Below are 21,378 nucleotides of genomic sequence, written 5' to 3'. Positions count from 1 at the left end.
TCCTTTTGTCTGCAACTCTTCCACCTTCGTTTTTGCATTGTATCTCATTGACTTTTTGATGAAAAGTCCTTCCAATCAGAGTTGTCTGATACTTGCTCATAATCAGACTCAGGTCATGACAGAAATACCACAGCACCATCTTAACCAAGTGATCACATTAAAATCCCTAGAAATGGAAAAAATCAGCACCACATTCCTCTTCACATAATGAGTGGAGAATGACTAACACCGATACTGAAGGCTTAGACCATCAGATAAAGAATGTGAGTACATTTGCTTCCAAATCCCTTTTTAAAAAAAAGGAATATTACAGAATGAACTTCCTGTCCTACCACCATCCCAACCTGCAAGTTCGTATCCTTCCTCAGAGGAAATCCCTTATTTTGTCTTGCAGTTTGCTTTACTCATTTAAGGTAGTTTCAAGTGTTTTTCAGGAGTGCTCAAATATACTTCATTTCTAATGTTTAATTATTAATATTCCATGATAGATATGAAGCATAATCTGTTCAACTATCCTTAAATTGACTGGCAACTTTTGAGTATTTCAAATATACTAAATAACACAGGTATTTCTCTGAATAGATATTTATAATGGAAAACTTAAAAGGCACAACGTTTATTTTTCTTAATGTATTTGGGAGGTACAAAGATACAGACAAAGTCAGAAGGAAGACAGACAGAAACCTCCTACCTACCAGTTCACTCACCACATGGGCACACAAGCCAGGACTGGGCCAGCCCAAGTCAGGAGCTGGGAACTCCATCCAGATCTCCCAGGTAGATGGCAGGCACCCAACTACTTGCACTATCATCACCTACCTCCTTCCTGGGTGTGCATTAGCAGGAGGAGAGCTGGAACTCTATCTCAGGTACTCCTATGTGGGGTGCAGGTGTGCCAACAACATCTTCTTAACCAGTGTGACAAACACACGCCACAACAGTCTTAGTTTTGTCAATCCTACCCTCTGAATCAAATCTCCATTGTAGGCTCCTACTAACTGTATAAGGTGACTCTGTTTACATTTAATACAAACAGTCTAACATTTGCTAAAATGTGGGCAAAATTTCTTGCTATTGATGGCCAGGGAGATTATGTGTCCTTTGCTATATTTATTGGTTCTTTTTATAATTCCCCTTTGATTCACCTATTTGCATCCTTTGCACATTTTTACTATGCATAGTTTTTTCCAATGACATTTCCAATGTCATTATATTTCCTTATATATTTATCATGCATGGTACTTAGGTTGCCAATATGTATTCTTTCAAGTGCAGACTATTTTTTATTCAGGTATGCTGTGCACTAAATCATGACAAGAAATGGAGAAAATTCAAAGTCCTAGCGTCATGATTTTACCCAAAAGAGATCTAAGACCTAAAGAGAGAGAGATACTAATTTATTCAAAGTCACAGAACTAAGGCCTTAGCCTTACAGAAGAAGATGGCAAAATAAGGGCACAACAGGAGGGAAAAAAAAAAAAGGAATCTAGAATTTATATTTCGTCAAAAGACCCGAGCAGGAATCCAACATGAGATAATAATGGCCTGCTCTTGGAAGGAATTCAGGACCAGGACCTGAACCCCCTTGAAAGAAAAGTACATCTATCATCCATGGGCGTGAGTTAGAGAGCGGGGAGCTGTGTGCATTTGTTCAAACCCATTTCTGTGTCTGTTAAAGGAGATTTAAAATATATGCCTTACACATGTCAAGTCACGGATGTGAACACCCAATGTCATAAAAAGAGCTCTGAGCCTTCAAAATACTACACAAATTCAGGCAAAACCAGAGTGATGTTTATTGCTCCATGGTAATCCCACGCCTCATTTCCGCCATGAACTCCCGGTTAATCGCCAGCTCGAATGATGTACAGAAACTACGTGCTGAGGCTGTCTACCAGGAGGGGAGCGTTTCTGTTGCACAGTTGTCATCCTTCCCTGTCACTCGTCTTCACAAATCTAACAAATTTTTCAACAGGCTGCACATCCATTGACTGTTTCAATCATTTCTTATATCTTTTTTTACCATGAGAAATGAAAATTCCCAAATTTATTTTACTCTCTGTGATAGAAAAACATTAAAGGCAAATATTATGTCATTGATAATTCACTTTCAAAACTTCTCGTGAAATTATATGAATAATTATAGAAGTTAATCATTATTTTAAATGAATTATAAAGGCATCTATGGATCCTACAGGAGGTTGTCTTCAAGTCTGTCATAATTGATGAAGAATTTGCTTTTAGATGATTTGAATCCTCTTTTTAATATGTCTCAGTGTAATAATTTCACCCTCTCAGAGAAAATGTGCAAGTGAAACTCATTATTACTGAGTGCACGCAAGGTCATCTAGCACCTTTGTGTGAAGAATTACAGGTGGAAAATAAGACCATCAATAGAGTATCCACCACTTTGCTCAAACTGGGTTGACATTCAGTCACAGGTATCTTACTTATGGCTTCAGACTGATGCTTATTAAATAGAGAAGTGACTACCTTATGAGTGTTACAATAGTTGCTGAAATGATTCAAATGTAGTAGCATGTAGAAGGACTTTGTTAACTGTAATTTTTAATCATAAAAACATTAAATACTTTATGTTAATATTTTACTGGAAAATATGAAACATAGAAATGATAGTATGTTAATTGCAATTAGCCAAATGTGAATAACCTAAATGTGCTCAATTTTAGTTTCGCAACACTGAAAAGACTTAGGAATTTGGTGCAATATAATGTAATAAAGGAAATCATGTATCACAGACTAAGGAAGATAAGAAGTATGCACTTGATTAGAAGGATGTACAAGTGTTCTCCATGGTACAAACACCCGGTTTCCTTATTACAGATCTAGCACCTCAGAAAAACGTGCAAATTAGACGCATGGACTGAAATAAAGTCCTCAAGCTTTATGGTTTCTTAGGTATGAATTTGACGATGTCTATTCTTTGCTAAGAATCTTTTCCTATAATTATACCATAATTATCATCTACAAGTAACTGAGGCCATTTCTTCAGATCATTACTATTTGATTAAAGACACAGTCCGGGGCCTGTGGCCAGTGCTATGGCACCGTAGCTGAGCCTCTGCCTACGGCACCAGTGCCAGCATCCCATATGGGCGTTGGTTCTAGTCCTGGCTGCTCTTCTTCCAGTCCAGCTCTCTGCTATGGTCTGGGAAAGCGGTAGAAGATGGCCCAAGTGTCTGGCACCCCCAAGGGAGACCTAGAAGAAAATTCTGGGTCCTGGCTTTGGGGCACTCCCGCTCAGGCCATTGCAGCCATTTGGGGAGTGAACCAGTGGATTTAAGACCTTTCTCTCTGTCTTTCCCTGTCCCTCTCTCTCTGTAACGCTACCTCTCAAATAAATAAACTAAACCTTTAAAGAAAATACTCATATGGAGCTTTCCACTTTAAAGACCACGTGCCTGGTCTGCATTAGGCAACCTTCACACGACTGCCAATAACGCGAAGTCCTCACTGCCTGATTTCTGTCCTGAGGCTCCTGTCGGGATGGTCTGAGCCTCAATGCTGGACTCTCGGGGAGTGATTCAACCTTCGCAGAAAGGCTTTCCTCTTTCAGATACGGCCTGGCCTTGTTTTTAATATTTTCCATCTTCTGATTTTAAACTTTTCTTGCTTTTCATGTTCCAGCTTCTACAAGTTTTCATTTATCAAGCATTTGGAAATATTTTTATCGCTGAAAACCCTGGCATGGTAGACCAGTCCAACAACAAAGCCAAGCAAGCAAAAGGCAAGGCTGGGTAAGGGCGAGGGCAAGGCAAGAAAACCACCAGACACGGAACCTAGGGGCAAGCTCAGCAGTTTCTACTAAACACTGCCACCCAAGACCTAGGGTTTCTTCACTTCGTTTAGTAAAGCAAACAAAAAAATCAGTAAGTCATTGCTATTTAAAAATAAGGGTATTTCCGATGAAATTTCGAGTTTTCAGTTTCCCTTTGAAAGTGGGACATTTGGGAATAGGCATTGGCCACCCATATCCCCAGCAGGGATGCCCAGGTTCGATGACTTGTTGGATTCCCAGTTCTGCTCTCAACTCCAGCTTCCTGTTAAGGTACACTCTAGGAAGCAGAAGTGATGGCTCAAGTAGTGGAGTCTGTACCACTCATAAAGAGGACCTGGACTGACATCCCCACTCCTGGCTCCAGCATGGGCCAGCCCCCGCCGTTGCAGACATTTGGGTACTGAACCAGCAGATGGGAAATATCATTGTGTCTGTTTTTGTGTTTCTCAAATAAATAAAAATTTTAAACTGGGACATCTAGCTACCCCACTATCACAGTTTCACACTGCATTCGCTGCTGGGGCTGACCTGAGGTTATCTCCCTCAGCGAGGCATGTGCACTTCAAGTAGGCATGTACGGTTCAGCTCAGAGTCTGCACCACTTCCTACTGTGCTAAGCGAGCCTTGCCTTCCTTTCTTTCTCCCCCTCTTTGTCTCTTTCTCTCTTTCTTTCCCTTACTGGCCTCTCCAGTCATCTGTATTTAAGACCCTGAGATGAAAATAAGCAAAACTACCACACCGTTGAGAAGACCAGGTGAAGACCAGTCTACTTTGGTATTTAGGGGTCACTTAACGAAGTGCTCTTCAATTTATGAAGCTACCTTGTGATGTCTCAACACAGAACTGCCATCTAAAATGTAAGGTGCACTTTAACCTTGGAAACTAATTTACCATACAGATTTTTAGACACAGATTCTGTGATATCTGTTCAAATTCTTTCCAAGCTGGACAGGTGCTGGGAGCACATGACCCAGCTAGTGGCAAACTCATTATTTGGCTGGATGCAGAGAAGCTGTGGCCTCAGTGCATAGAGCAAAGAAAATTAGCTAAGAGGTTTTCCAGGCCATAGCCAAGGTCACAAGCTTCAGGCAGGGTTATTAATACAAAACAGCACACACGGAAAGGCAATACAGAACCCATGTGAACCAAAACTTAGGTGGCTCAACTACAAAAGAAGAGAGAGAGAGAGAGAGAGAGTCCTTGAACACCACTTTCTTGCACACTTACTTGTGTTTAAAACAGTTAAATGGATGAAAACAAAGATGGTAAATGCTGGGCGTGTCCTGCTTTCATGCATGTGTGTATAAATTTATAATAAAATGGCCATTACTGGAATGGGAATTTAGCCTAGTGGTTAAGATGCAGATTACGATTCCCATGTCCCACGTTAGAATAGTTGGATTCAATACCTCACCCCAACCCCTTACTCCAGCTTCCTAGTAATGCAATCTGGGGAAACAGGGGTAATAGCTCAAGTAATTGTGGTCCTTGCAACCCACACAGAAGACGGATTGAGTTCCTGGCTTCTAGATTTGGCCATAGCCCATGCCTGGCAACTGCAGGCATTTAGGGAGAGAATCAGTGGATGAAGAGTCATCTGTCTCTTTGTGTCTCTTTGCCTCTCAGAGAAATTAATTTTAAAAATTTAACATCTTTTAAAATAGCTATTATTTTTATGACAATTTCAAACAGAAATTCAATCTAAATCTCTAAGAAAAGCAAAAGATGGGGAAGATGCCCACATTCTTAACAACTGATCCTAGTTTTAGGATAGATTGGGAAAATCGGGTCTTTTAGTTATACAATATTTAGTAATACAATATTCAACTATTCTAACTTAGGTTACTGATTTCAGCCCACATCATGAGAGAAACAGAGTTCTCCACAGGCAATAAGAGAGGGTCATCACTTGGGAGGGAGGCGGCTTTTATCTCCCAACATTAACTTTGCTTATCCCTAGCTTCAAATCTCCGTGGCTCTGAGAATTCAAGTATGCCAGGAGGTGCTAGGCTGAATTCTGGCTGTTCTCTCTCTCCTTCTTTCCCTTTATGAAGTCCCCAAAGTGGGAACCATCGCTGACCACTGCCTTTGGCATTTCTGATGTAGCCCAACCTTTGGATGGCAGGCCAGCTGCCCACATCCTGTGTGCCAGGAGCTGAAGAAGAACCGGAGGCCAGACACAACGTGAGAGGCTACTTTCCTTTAGGAGCCAATGAGTTGCCGAAAATGAAGTACAGTACTAGAACACTTAAGCTTTTTGTGAGATTATTTGGGGAAAGCAGATCTTCATCCATGCGGCCATCCTGGCCCACTGAGCTGCATTCTAGGGTGGGAGGGAACCCATCCTGAGGCTAACTGCACCACACGGACAGGGAAGGAACCACAAACAACAGAACCTGACACCTACGGAAATGCCAGCTATGAGCTAACTGTACCCCACACCTTGAATCCAAGCAGAAGCTTTGCATCGTTCCTAACATTTAGGGTAGCCCAGGAAATTACTTTGTATGATACAAGAGGGGAAGACTCACAGTGAGTGTGGAAGGGTCCGAAAGAGGAATTTGAACATCATAACTTAAAGGTGTCGTCATCTAGTGGCCACAATCCAGGGAAGAAACCTGCACTGAGGGAAAATTGGGCAAAAACTAAGACCAACTTCCCTAGGGCACTTCGAGAAAGGAGTCCCTGACGTGAGACTGTGAAAAAAACCTATTTTCCCCATGAATGACCTTTTCTGGGTGTTGGGTGGCTGGGTGGTGAGGGAACTGAATTGACTACCCGTGAGCTGAAAGGTGCCTTGCCCCACAGGACTGTCATGCCCTTGGAATATTCAGAGGTCATTTCCATCAGCCAGGGGGACAGTCCACTTGGGCATGAAGTTCCGTTCCCCTGGCTCTCTTCACTATGCATACTGGCTCATCGGCCTTCACAGCTCACGAACCATGCCGTCTAGACCTCCATTCCTCCAGACGCTGTCCTTGGCCAGCCCCAACTATATAGGTTCTCTCCTGGGATTCAGAAACCCAGCATCTGTAAACCCCAAGTCGTCATTCCCATTTCTTTCTTGCTTTCTCTGCTGTTAATTATCCACCTACTCACCCTACCACCAATTCAAGACACGGCTAGTGCTGGGCAGTTGCAGGCCATGTCAGTTTAATCCAGAGCTGGCACTGGGTACTCTACGAGGTGCCTGTTGCAATCATTGTGCCATACATTTTTGTTGAATATATGTTTACTGGTGGGCCAAGAAAAACAGTTACAAAGTTAAATTCATTCAGTGAAATCTAGATATTAAACCAAGTGAAAGCTACTGTGTGAAGCACTGACTTCCCATATGGGCACTGGTTCAAGTCCCAGCTGTTTCACTTCAAATCCAGCTTCCTGCTAATGTGCCTGGGAAAGCAGTGGAGGATGGCCCAAGTGCTTGGGCTCTTGCAACACTGGGGAGACCTGGGTGAAGCTCCTGGCTCCCAGCTTTGGCCTGGCCCAGATATGGCCATTCCAGCCATTTGGGGAGTGAACCCGAAGATGGAAGATCTCTCTCTCTCTCTCACTCTCTCTCTCATTCTCTCTCTCTCCCTCCCTCCCTCACTCACTTCCCCCCATAACTCACTTCAGACCCTTTCACAGAGCCCATGCTCCTTCCATCAGGAGAACCTACTGCCATCACTTCCTGCTTTGAAGAGGAAGAAAATATTAGCAAAATAATCTCCCTGGATTTTCATGAAAATCAAGCAGGAAAAGTACAAAAAGAGAAAGGGTTTTGTTAAATTGTTTAGGAGTGTCTTCCTATTTTACCCGTATTTTAAAAATAAGTACTAAGATTCCTCCAGATTTTAAAGTGTCACAGACGTTGCCCCTACAGTATTTTCTCCCTATGATCGGTCCATTCTCACAGATCAAAGTCATTTTATGATAAGTTAAACGAAACAAAGGACATTTTCTTTGTACGTCCTTTCTTCCCACCCCTCCCTTCTGCCCAAGCTCCCTTCTACAAGCTTTATTGTATGAATCAATCATGTGACACCAGAAGAACTGACAAGTATTTTTGCCTGACTTACTGGAATGCATGGTCATTACAGGACTAAGTACCTAGTGGTTAATGAATGGATAATGTGAAAAGTAGCTAAGTAAAAATGCACATTCCCTCTGTTAGTCCTGCTGTGTGTTATTACCACAGAACCCAAGGCTGGGTAATTTACAATCAACTGAACAGATCTCTCTCTTACGAATCTTGTAAATTGTCATTTAGATTTATAAATTCATCTCCAGAAAGTTGGACAAGCAAGAAACTGAACATCCAGGATGAGCTCTGGCAAATCAGCCCTCTGAGCCTGGAGAACTGAGGAACAGCACCCCAGGCAAAATGCAACCCAAAGATCAGTGCCCTGGCTGAAGCTGACTTCACCCTAAATCACAGCCAGTTTGAAAAGGAGCTGAATAAAATGGTGTTTGAACTCAGAACTAGGTTGCAGGACACTGTTATTTGAGTCCCTATAGGCCTTTGTTCAGGTCCTTTGTCTAGGAAAAACCCACTGATCAACAGTCAATTAACTCATCCACGTATTCTTTTTTTTTTTTTTTTTTTTTGCCAAATATGTACATGGTGCTTTCTCTGTGTCACAGCTGTCCTAGGTGGTGAGATTCAATGGTGAATAAGAAACGACCTGCTTTCAATAGCTTAGAACTTACAGGAGGCAGACCAAAACATGAAACAATAAATAAAAACCAAAGGGCCCTCTATCACAAGCTTCAAGCATCATGATAAAATTCGCTTGTATGGTAGTGTTTCTTGAAATCACAGATAATAGGGTCTTGGGAGTTCAAATTCTGGTAGACACAGATTTCACATCTTCATCCTATGTTGCATGATATATATTAACTCTACCAGATAGTGAATTCCTCTCGAGTGTAATCAGCAGCCAGAAAGCACTATTTTAAACACATTGCTCTCATGATGTACAGGAGGTCAGCTGAGCGAGCCAAGTCTGAGAATGCAAATGGCTGTGGGATTTGCACTCTGCCTGCTTTTTTAGGTGTGATATATGCATTCTGCCCAGCTCCTGCTCCTCATTCCAGCTCCCTGCCCCACCAGACCTGGAAAGCAACAGGTTAGGGCTCAAGCAGTTGGGTTCCTGTCGCCCACATGGGAGACCTGTACTGAATGCCCAGTTGGCAGCTTCAGCTCAATCCAGTCCTGGATAGAGTTGTAGGCATTTGGGGACCGAGGCATCAAATCAGAGCTATCTCCTTCTTCCTCCCTTCTCCAATAGAAAAAGAAAACAGCCTTTGCAAACAAATTCATATTTAAATTTTTTTCACATAAAATTGTGATTCATCCCATGCTACTTCCTTTTGGCAGAGAGGGAGAGAGCAAAAACTGTAGTGGGGTCTAATTGTTATGGCTGTCTCCCCAGAGAGTCCAATACAAATATTTTTCTACTTTGAAATCATTTCTGATGAGGTTTATCATTCTATTCAAACCATTTGTTCTTATATATATCAGACACTGAAAACATCTTTTGAAGTGAGAAGTGTTCAAAATGATTTATCTGTAAATAAATGGAGAAGTAGATGAATGGACGGAGGGATAGGTGGCTCCACAGACTGACAGAGGAAACAATAGTTCTTATTCTTGACAAAAATCTGTATCTTCAATACTGCATTACGCTCATCTACAGGCTTATAAGAACATTATTAATAACATAACTGTATGAGGGTCTAGTGTTATGGCACAGAGGGCTAAGCCACCTCTTGCGATGCCAACATGCCATTCTACAGGGCTCATTCCATTCTCAGCTTCTCAGCTTTTGATCCAGCTTCTGCTTAATGCATTTGAGAAATCAAGGAAAGATGGCAGAAGAATGTGGGCCCCTTCCCTGCATGTGGAAATTACTGGCTCCTGGCTTCTGCCTGGCCAAACCTCAGCTGTTGCAGTTATTTGTGGAGTGAACCAACTGATGGAAAAGGTCTTTCTCTTTCTCCATCTCTCTCCTGGCCCCTCTGTGACTTTGCCTTTCAAATAAATAAATAGATCTTTAAAAAGGATCTTAAAATATATTAATAAAGTATACTTTAGTCCCAAGAATGTTTCCAGCTTGTAATGACTCACTCAAATCAGCAGATTAAACATATTTACATCTTTTAATTATAGCTCTAATGAGCTGATATTCTCTCATACATATAGAATAGTGCCTAGTACTGTATATGTGCTTGTTACATAAATTGCTCTATAAATTACAAATGGTTGCTAAAAACTTGAGAATTATCAAGGAAGTTAACTATAATAGCACATGCTTGAATAAGGAAATACAGCATTCCCCTAAATATGGTAAATGTGTTGTTTAATACTTCCTAAAAATCCTTCAAGCAATATTTCAACAAAGCATCATTGCCTCTCTGTTGTAATATTAATGTTTTTGATGTGCCTTAGGATAGAACTGACATCAATAGAAAAACATTCCCCAAGAGCAGCTGCAAAATACCTCCTACTGAATCTTAAATTCAAAAAGTTGATTCGTTCTGACCACAAGGGATAGAGTACCAGCCAGCACACAATGTTCAACTGCATCTACTGATATTAATGATACGTGAGTTGATTCCTAATTCCAGCAAAGATCAGGCAATCTTAAAACTTGAAGAGGTAAATGTGAGACAAATGACAAGAAGACCAGTCTTCCAGGTTCTGTGTACAGCTATGGCTGCATTAGGAGCTTAAGGACAGAAGTTACACATCGAGAAGAGAGGAAGCAGGATTTCTTGGTAAATATTTTCTAGATTCTTCCATGTTATGGGACAGCTGTGGGTATGATAAAATTTGAATAAAGTAAGCAGGACTTTCATCTAACATATCCATAATGTTATCATTTTAGCACTCAATCAATATAAAATTATTAATGACATTTTCACATTTGTTTCTATGAAGTCTTTGCTATTTGGTGTGCTTTTTACACCTATACCACATCTCAGTTTGGTTCAGTCCCATTTCAAGTATTCAATAACCACCTGTGACGAGTGGCTACCATGTTCAACAGAACAGCCCTAGAAAATATAAAGACTGAACAAATATTTCTCAGTATTAATTACTGCGGCAGTACTGATATTATAACAACTTGCCATCAGTGGTATTGCTATTACTATTACCAAAATCCTGGACAACATTTATAACTATACATGAAAATCTGAGATAATTTTAAGTATCTTGCTAGTTTCAAAATACAAAAGCTTCCAGTGAGACTACAAGAGCTAATGAGAATAAAAGAAAGAATGCCTCCTTATCTTAGGGGAAAACAACAAAATGACCAAGGAGTACAGCAAATATGGAATGGGGAAAAACTGGATGACTGGAGGTGGAGATTCCAGAGAGAGCACATATGTCAAGGAATGATTTTTTGTAAAAAGCAGAACATAAGGCTGTGAAACATGGATTTAAACTTTTGTTTAGGCCAAGGAGAGTGGGAACTAATCATCAAAACCTCCATTTGCTTATTATCCAGCAAATCCAGACACAATGACGAGTCTTTGCAAGGCAACTTTTGAATCAAGCCGAATCCAATTTGTGAGGGTGCTTCTAGAACAGAATTCTTTTATAAGTCTGGGAGCTTCTTTCGGGGGAGGGGTGATGCACCCAGTGCTGTAGGAAGATTTATGCCTAAAGGGATAGGGATCCCTTGCTATCAGATCCAAGGAATGAACTCCACATGAGATGGAGGGCATCTAAGGGCTCACTAAAGAGGTCACTTCCCAGACTCCCCAGTGTTGTCCACCTAGCCCCGATCTCCTAGAAAACTCATATTACAGCTCAGCTCTCAACCTAGTCTTCCCTTCCTCTGACAAGCTCTCCTTAATCTTAGGAGATCCAAGAAATTTCCGTGGCATCCCCTCTCTTTTCTTTTATGTGAGTTCTTGCCACAACATACCTCTGGTCCAAGACTCCTCACTTATTTCTCTTTTATTACTGCATTTTCCCTAATTTTCTTCTCGAAACTCTTATTTTCTTATTTACTTTCATCTGAATAATGTTATCATTTTCTATGCTTTCAATCAGTCCATCTATGCAAATTGCTTCTAAATCTATACACAAATCAGCTAGAATTCTCTACCTTGGTATATACAAAACTGAAGTCGCCAACATATTCAATACAAAATCTACGTCCCCTATTGAAGCCTGTTTGCTTTTAACAGCCTCATGTTCTTTTGATACCACAAGAACTATCAAACATACTCTTGGCTTCTTCTCCCTACACTAACCACATCCAGTCATGGACCCTCCAACAGATAACCCCACCAACACGGGCTGCACAATGCATTTTCATTATTCTGATGCAGCACATCAATGAGTCCTATCTATGCTGACCTAACTGAGGAGTCTTTGCGACTCAGTGCGCTGACCTTTGTCTCCAAGCTTTCTTTCCCATATGTTTGGCCTGATGCTCCTCTGTTACATTTTTAGGACATCCTAAAATCCTAACTCTTCACCTCTGCTCCTGGTTTTCTAAATCCCCTTACATATGACCTAATCTCTTCTTTTTTTCCTGCTCTTCTACAAGAACCCTCAGCCCATTAAATTCTCCAGAAAACTAATCAGTCCTCTGTCCTTCCAGACAGTCTCCAAACCTCGCAATGTCATTATTTCCCATTTCCTCCATTAGGAAAACATCACCCGCATAATCTACACCTATTACCATCCCACCTTTGCCTTGATCTGTTTTTAAGCTATTTTTTCCTCATCTGAACCCCTTCCTATGGTGGGAAGCTTAAATTGTAATACTGAGTTACATATTTACTTGTTTCACAGCTTCTTGTCAATTCGAGGTTCCCTGAGGTTGGAAAAGTGTCCTGTTTGTCCTTTGTAGTCAACACCCTAGAAGAAGTTGGGAAAAACCCACAGCAAGAGAAAAAGCTCCCAGATGATATCCCTGAAAATGTCCCACTGAGAATCACAGCAACTGAGAAGATTTCTGCTTCTGCTTTAGGAAGAAGAGAAGTCCAATTTAGAGCAGGCTTCTTGATTCGTGGGAAGTAGGTACTGTGAAGAATCAGAGAAATTTGGTAGGTGAAGAATAGGCAAATATTTGTGTATGTCAGTTATTTAAGCATCCAATAGTTATTAAGTACCTCCTGACTCCCTCACTCTGTTTGAGATGCAGAAAGAAATTCTTAAAAAGATAAACACATCACCACCTGCACTGCTCAAATGCTCACTGCAAGTGGCTATCTGCAGAGAATCCTCCCTTGAGAATAGAAGATCAGCAAAGCTGTCCTCACTCGCTTACTAAGCTGTCCTTTGACTCAGAAGCTTCCAGAGCTGAACGGTAGAAACTCAAAAGCGCTAAGCAACTGCACTCAGTTCACCTTTGAATTTTTATTTTTAATTTTAGGAGTTATTTAGTCTTCAGCACATTAAATATGCAAGCTAGCTCATAGAGAAGAGGGAGGAGGCTCTGAACTCGTAAGAAAGAAGTCATCCATTAGAAAATAAGAAAAGCAAAATACAAGTAAAAGAGCACATGAGATCACAACTAATTTTAAAATTTCAGCCATAAAAAGAATCATGTTGCAAGATCAACAGATGCAAGTTGTTTTAATATTTTAAAAAGCAATATCAAAGATAATTGGAAAGAAAATAAAAATAACTGATATCTGAACAAAATATTCGATTATTGTGGATGTTTAGAGTTAGAATGAAATATTTTTCACTGATCAACATTTTCTTAGGACACAGAATTGTGTTCTTTCAAAAAATAAATATAGACCTCAAACATACAAGGTTTTAGAATTTTTTCTATATATCGTCTGTGTGGTTTTTGCCAGATCACTCATATCTTAGAAGACTAAAATAAATGCTTATGTGCCTATATAAAAATCAAATATTCTCAGCATAAATCACAAAATAGTAAATTAAGGCAAAACTATCTCAATAGCATGATCAATTCTGTATCTATTATATGCATACCTATCACAAAGTTCGGATGCAATAAATTACAAGATAAATGAGGGTTAAGCATGATGTAAGCCCTCCCAATTATTCTAGTCCCATTATCCAAGACTCTCTCAAAATATCCTTCCAGTGTACCGACATTTAACTGCTCATATTCCCATAATGCTCCCTGGTTCTCCTGCAGCTGCTACGCTGCTGCTCGTGCCGATTTGCCTTTCTGGAGGAAGAGTCTCGATTTTCCCATTTAATAAGCCCTTACTAATTCTTTACCACTGAATTCAAAAATCATATCCTCTTTCCTGTCCATCGCCAGGCCTAACAGACACCCACTGGCAATCATCCTATCGCACCCCAATTATGTGCGTCTCCTCCAGACCAGAGATTGTGTCTTAGTCGTCTTGATTCCACCACAGAACATTGTGCCAGGCTGCTATGGGAGCAGTGGGGGCAGGTGGAGACCGAGTTCCATGCTGTTGGAGGCGCAGGACCATTCATCACAGTAGCCACAAACCCGACACAGGACCCACAGGACCCACTGCATAGTGTCCCTAAACAAACTGCTTTCATGAATTAACTTGCAACCAACAAAGAAAAGAATCAAGTGAGATAGGTTGTAGGAGCTAACACTTATTCATTTACCTATACAGAAAGAAAATACAGCATACATCACAGATTGTTCCTTTCATTAATACAAATGTCTTTTTGCCCTTCATTTTGTTAATTATTTTCTAGAAAAACTCAGAAATGCTTGTTTCCTTAGAGAAGAATCTCAACAAAAACACGGAATTTACTAAATAAATAAATGAATACCATGGATACCATTTTCATAATGCAAAAAATAAAGGAACAGCTGTTCATTTAGTCTGTGCCCCATCATCAAAAATGGGAAGACTGAAATCTTCCCCACAACTCAGCCAGGTACTTGCGTGAGCTATGCAACCTCTAGCTTACTTAGCTTTCTAGGGCTCCATTTCCTCAACTGTACAGTGGGAAATAAAATAATTAGTACTTTCCCTACAGCATTACTATGAAGATTAAATTTTAGTCCAGGCTTTTCTACAGCATTGTATCTGTGTCTGCAACATAAAAGTGCTCCATAAAAATAAATTATTATGATGCTAACTGACAACACGGTTCTTAACGATAGGAATGAAAATTCATTCTTCCAGAAAGGGAAGAATAAAGGTCCACAGGGCTGGGGCTTGAGATGTTGGTTAGGAAGCCTACATCACATATCAGAGCACCTCAGTTCCAATACTGGCTCTAGCTCCCAATTCTAGCTTCCTGCAAACCTACACCTGAGAAGCAGCAGGTAGTTCACCGAGTTGGGTACCTGCCACCCACACAGGAGACCCTGAGTGCGTTCCAGGATCCGGGCTGCTTCTGTAAGCATCGTGGGGACTGAACCAGCAGATGGGAGATCCCTTTATCTTCCCCTCACTTCCCCAACCTCTCGCTCTCTTACTCTTGTTCTTCCTCCCCAATCCCACCATTAAACAGTAAAATTTAAAGTAACAAAAAAAGAGCAAGGGTCCTCACTTAGAACCTGCCTAAGAGCAGACTCTCTGAATTGCTGCAGCCTGTAGGAAGCCAACACCTCTGTGGGTCTGAAATTTCCTTATTGGACAGAGCACATGAAAGCCACAGGATTGCAGCCCTTCATAGAACAAACAAAACACAAAATGAATACACTGAACCCCATGATACATGTTAATAAAAATTTTGCAAGCAGAAAACATTGCTGTATGTCAGGACATATATTAGGAAAAATATATGTGCCCACGTCCTGATAAACTGTGATCCAGTCTTAACAACCATTTTTAAAAATTTTTTGTTGTGCGATCTATTAATATTCACTACTACAGACAATAGTTCCTTTAAAGAAAACATGCTTCAAAAATTCTCAGTATTATTCCACCTTTGTTTTTTCTGTGCTTAATGTTTAGCTTAATGTTTATTTTTTATAGGTATAATTTTCTGTAGGAACAAATTTGTAATTCATTTCCCACTTACTTATTATGAAAGCATTCTTCCACATGGGTGTAAATACTCCCATTGTTAATACAAATATAGTTTAAAAGGTTACATGATATTATAACAAGTGGATATATCTCATCATTTAAATATTCCCCTGTTATTGGATGTATAGGATGGTTTTTACTGTAAGTAATGCTATCATGCATATTTTCATCCATACTTTTTTCCCCTGCTTTATCTTTATTACTCTAGATTTAAGTCACAAGAAAAGTTTAAGGTACTGAAAAACTTTCAACATGGAAAAAATTTCAAATTGAAAAATTTTCAATACATTGATTTAGTATACATTTCCTATAAATTAGAAATAGAGGGTCCAGCTCTGTGAACTAGTAGGTTAAGCCTCAGCCTGTGGCACTGGCATCCCCCATGGGCACCAGTTCAAATGCTGGCTGCTCCCTACTAATACCTGGGGAAGTAGTGGAAGATGGCCTAAGTGCTTGGGCCCCTGCTCAAACATGGGAGATCCAGAAGAAGCTCCTGGCTCCTGGCTTTAAATCAGCCCAGCTCCGGCCATTGCAGCCATTTGGGGAGTGAACCAGCAGATGGAAGACCTCTTTCTCTGTCTATCCCTCTCTGTAACTCTGCCTTTCAAATAAATAAATAAATATTTAAATTAATTAATTAGGAATAAATGACCTACCAGCAAAGCTTCTGATCTACTTTGAGGACTACAATTTTCCACAGAAAATGTACAGAATAGAATTTTTAAACTCTGATTCTAGAAAAAAGAATAGACTTGCTGATTGTGGAAGATGGCATAAGAGTTCACAGAAGGAAAGCAAAATGATTCTTTTCACATCTTCTAACATCAAGAAAAATTAGTGAGAGAAAAATATTAACTCCTACTACATGCTAGAAGTTATTACAAGTGGTTTACATTTCTTACCCAACCTGATCTTAATAAAAATTCTCCAGGTCAGTCATAATTATCATTCCCATTTTCCAGAAGAATAAACTAAGTCATTGAGAGGTCAAGTGTCATGAAACTAGACATCAAGCCACACAAGGAGCTGCGCTCTTAAACTCTAGAACCTTCTGCCTCCCAGAGCCCCACATAAAGGAAGTTCAAAACAGCTGATGAAAAGGTAAGTTCAAACCTACAGGGCCAGTTCATCTTCAAGAATTTTATTACCAGCAATAATCAGCATGTAGAAGATATCAGAATTAAAGACAACAAATTTGGAATCTCATAGACTCAAAATGTAATACATTTAAAAGTGAACAAAGATTTAGTTAATACCTAAATTCTTGTTGAGATAATCTACATACAGAAACCAGTGATGAAGAAATTTATCCATGAAATTTAGCTGACTCCAAATTCAGTAAAGTGTCACATAGTTGGTAAAATCTGCAAGTACAGGCACCAATGTTGGCTAATTCAACATTGATAATTGACCAACTACTATGCCAGGGAGGTCGAGTCCCCCTGCACCTCTATGGACTAGATGCCATCCCAAATATTCAAAAAAGTGCATCCAATAAAGTGAGATCAGTATGATTAAGGATGGGAGATGAGATACCAAAGCTGGGCTAAGATGTCTGAAAGGTAATCACTGGGCAAAGAGCTGAACTGAGTTAACAATGCATTGTTCAAGTACAAAACACATTCAAAGCTCAAAGTTTCAAAACCAGAGAACACCTAAATGCAAACAGTACTCATCAGCAGACAAGTTAGGAGTCAACATCAGGGAAAATATTGAACCAAACTGCCTATACAGTTTCTTCCAACTGTAATATTGGGAAGCTCTTAAGAACTAAGAACCATCCCAAAAGTTCATAAGAGATTTCAGTAAATATAATATCTAACTTCACTAAATTTCCATTAAACTTAATTATTTCCATTGAGAAATATTTAATCACATTGCTTGTATGCATTTCTGTTGTAAAAACAAAGCATGTATTTTAGCTAGAGAAGAAAACAAGGTATGTAGCTAATTCTTTCACTGATCCTATTTATTTAAAAAACAATTAAAGTAAATTGACCACACTGGGAATATTTTTAGAGTAGCAATTTGTAAAAATTGAACAAACGTCTGGCAAAATCAAAGAAAATTCCTGACCTGTAATATCTTCATTTATTCCTGAGATGGAAAATGGGAATTAAGTGAGTTAATAACAACTTACAAACCTTATACAATTTTTACTGATTTACTAACCTAAGACACTTCAGAAAATGGTCATTAAGTCTAAATTGTATTACCTATGCTGCAGCTAATTGACTGAGATAACATTTGCATTGTAAAACCTACTTTTGGAGAATTCCAACATGGCATTATTTACAGATTTAGAAAAAGCAATCCGAAAATTCATGAAATTGCAAAAAAACTCAAATAACCAAAACAATTCTGAGAAAGAAAAACCAAGCTGGAGGCAGCACAATACCTGATTTCAAAACATACTACAATGCTACAGTAATTAACACAGCATGGCACAGAATAGAGCGCCCAGAAATTAATCCACGTACATACAGCAACTGATGTTTGACAAAAGTGCTCAGACCATCATGTGGCGTAAGGATAATCTCTTTAACAACTGGTGCTGGCAAAACCAGATATACACATACAAGAATTGAAATTATATTCATACTTCTCAATATATCCAAAATCAACTGAAGATGGATCAATGGCCTAAATTTAAGATGAGACTATAAAGTTGCTGGAAGAAAATGTAGGGGAAACACTCTAGGACAATGATGTAGAGGATGACTTCTTAGATAAGAACACCTCCCTCCACCCCCACCCAGAGCACAGGAAACAGAAGCAAAGCTAAACAAATGGGACTAAACAAAACTCAGAAACTTCTGCAGAGCAAAGGAAATCATCAAGAGTAAAAAGATATCCAAAAGGGAAATAATATTTGCAAAACACCAATCTGACAAAGGATTAATATCCCAATTATATCAGCTACTTAAAAAACTCAACAGTAACAACAACAAAAAAATCCAATCCAATTGAGAAATGGGCCAAGGACTTCACAGTTCTCAAAAGAAGAAACACAAATGGTCAACAAATAGATGAAAAAGAGATCAACATGAATGGCCATCACAGAAATGCAAATCAAAACACAATGAGATCTCACCCCACCTGGTCAGAATGACTAAAATCCAAAACACAGAGAGTGAGAGATGCAGCTGAGGATGAGGACAAAAGGAAACACTTCGACACCACTGGTGGGAATGTAAACTAGTGTAGCCACTGTGGAGAACAATGTGGAATTCTCTTTAAAAAATAGAAATAGGCTTGCCATATGATCCAGCAATCCCGCTACTGTGTATATTCCCAAATGACTTGAACACAGTCAAAGAGATCCCTGCACCACCATGCTCATGGCAGTACTGTTCACAATGGCCAAGATTAGAACCCAACCAAGGTGTCCATCATCAGATGAATGGTAAAGAAAATGTGGTGTATGTACATAAAGGAATACTATTCAGCTATTTAAAAGATGAAATTCTACCATTTACTGCCAAATGGACACAACTGGGGGAATCAGGTTGAGTGAAATAAGCCAGACCAAGAAAGACAAGTATTACATTTTATCCCTTAAATATGGGAGCTAAAATTAAAAAAAAAATTTTTTTGAAAAAGAAATAAATGTGTATATCAGTATTGCTGCAAATATAGTTTTGTAAAACCTTGTTTTATACTTCGGTCAAACCAGTGGTAAGAATGCTACGCTATTGTAGTTTTAATGACAAGTGATTAATATTTGCTGCATATGGAAGACATGGTCATTTTTCCATTCAATTACTGTTTATAGTTATTGTCTGTATTCCCACTAAACTAGGGTTTTGCTGCTTTTTACTTGTTAATCTTCATATTTGATGAAGTATTAAGTTTTTTTATCATAATGTAACTTTAAAATATGCTTTTTCAAAAACTTAAAAGAGAAGGAAGTGAGGCGGAGAGGAGGAAGGAAGGAGAGAGGGAGGAAGGGAGTATCATTGTGTTCTTAGAACTGTGTCTGCAAATCACAGTGAATCTATTAAAATTAATTTTAAATTAAAATGAAAAATTAGTTTATTAATTTAAGCCACACTAAAACAAACAAAAAGACATTAATAAAATAACATCTTCCGTTGGGCACATGCCTGGCAGTTAGAACGCCTCTTGGAACACACACATCTCATGTCAGAGTGCCGAGATTCAGGATCTGCCTCTGCTTCTGATTCCAGCTTCCTGCTAAGGCCATCTTGGTACAGGCATCTGAATAGTGAAACCAGATGGGCATGTTTCTCTCCATCTCTCTCCCTCCCTCCCTCCCTCTCTCCCACTCTCCCACTCTCTCTTCCTCCCTTCACCCCATTTCATCTCCATCTATTTCTCAAAAAAAAAGAAAGCAATATTTGTAAAAAGTGACATCAAGGTCTTTAGATGCACATTTCAGTAGAATGTAGAAAAGATAAAGAATAATTATCCCCTAGATGACATGGATTCCCATAAACTACCAACTTTTTTAATCTTTCTCAGGAACTAGAAGTGCCACTTCCCTCACTGCTGTTAAAGCCAAAAGGATAAACTCTCCAGATGCTAGCCTGAGATTAAAGTGCCTCACAGGGATAACATGTGCCAACAGGAGGAAACTCCATAGATTTTAATTCTGATCGAGCCTTGCTAAATGCATACCAATGAACCCATTAGTTAAGCTCTTGAGACTTCTATTTCATCATTAATAAAATACAAATGCATCTCAGTAGCAACCCCATATTGCCTGACGGGTCAAGGTTTGGGTCACCCCTTGGCCAAGCAGACGATCAGGGGCTCTAGTACAAATGTACTTTTTAAACTATTTTTTTAGTTATATTTATTTTAGGGGCAGACAGAGAGAGAGGATCTTCCATCCACCGATTCACTCCCCTAAATGCCCACAAAAGCTGGGACTGGGCCAGTCCAAAGCCAGCACTCCTACATGGGGGGCAGGAACCAAGTACATGGGCCATCACGCGGTGCCTACCAGCACAAGCATGCACAATAGCAGGAAGCTAGATTGGAATACGGAGACCGGACTCAATTCCACATGCTCAGAAACGGGATGTGGTCCTCCCCAGCAGGAACTTAACCCCCGCCCCAAAATGCCTACCCCACCTATGTCCTTTCACCCAACTCTGCTGTTTTCAGCACATCTTACCTTTCAAGGTTCCTGGGGCTTTAAATTTCTGGGCCTCTCTAGAATTCTTTCCTGCCAACCACTTCGTGTCATAATTTCACCATCAGACACTCAGCTCTCAGTAGGTTTCAGTCTTCTCTGCTCTGCTAGGCTCACCTGCCCACTTTCCATCTTCCAAACTGATGATGTAAAGATAAAGATGGTTCAACCCCTGTGTTAAATAGAAGTGCAGAATCCATCACAACTATTTTGGCATAATTACACTAGCCTTCCTCTTATTCCCAATTTCGATACCTCATGAATGAATAAAATAAAGAAGGAGCTGAAAGTATAAATCAAACATTGCAGAATAGTAAAAAAAAAAAAAAGGATAAAATACAGAAGATAATGCAAACTCCAAAGACTAGCAATGAAGATAAATGAGTTCAATGCAAATAAAGATTCTAGAACAGCAGTATATAGATATAGGTATATATATATATATATATATATATAT

At 39.6% G+C, this 21,378-nt stretch overlaps 1 protein-coding gene across 27 annotated transcripts in view; it reads right to left on the bottom strand.

The window, feature by feature from the left end:
- The window catches only part of LOC103348950 (uncharacterized), a 395,863-nt gene that overhangs the window by 189,066 nt on the left and 185,419 nt on the right, over positions 1 to 21,378 (bottom strand). For 6 of the 27 annotated variants that reach the window (XR_016213122.1, XR_016213126.1, XR_016213127.1 and 3 more), the window contains 2 exons: positions 20,904 to 21,061; positions 19,781 to 19,981 (listed from right to left, as the gene is read on the bottom strand). The exons of 9 other annotated variants lie outside the window; for them this stretch is intronic. The gene's annotated coding sequence lies outside the window, so the exon portion shown is untranslated. Of the gene's footprint in view, positions 1 to 19,780; positions 19,982 to 20,903; positions 21,094 to 21,378 lie in introns of those variants that run through there. 12 more of the 27 variants (XR_016213106.1, XR_016213103.1, XR_016213105.1 and 9 more) reach the window with 8 other exon arrangements.

Source organism: Oryctolagus cuniculus, chromosome 9 (assembly GCF_051225735.1).
Source record: "Oryctolagus cuniculus isolate XC-2025 breed Fujian yellow rabbit chromosome 9, ASM5122573v1, whole genome shotgun sequence".
Lineage (NCBI taxonomy): Eukaryota > Metazoa > Chordata > Mammalia > Lagomorpha > Leporidae > Oryctolagus > Oryctolagus cuniculus.
Note: the sequence above shows the minus strand (reverse complement) of the source record. Positions and strands in the feature narration are given on the sequence as shown.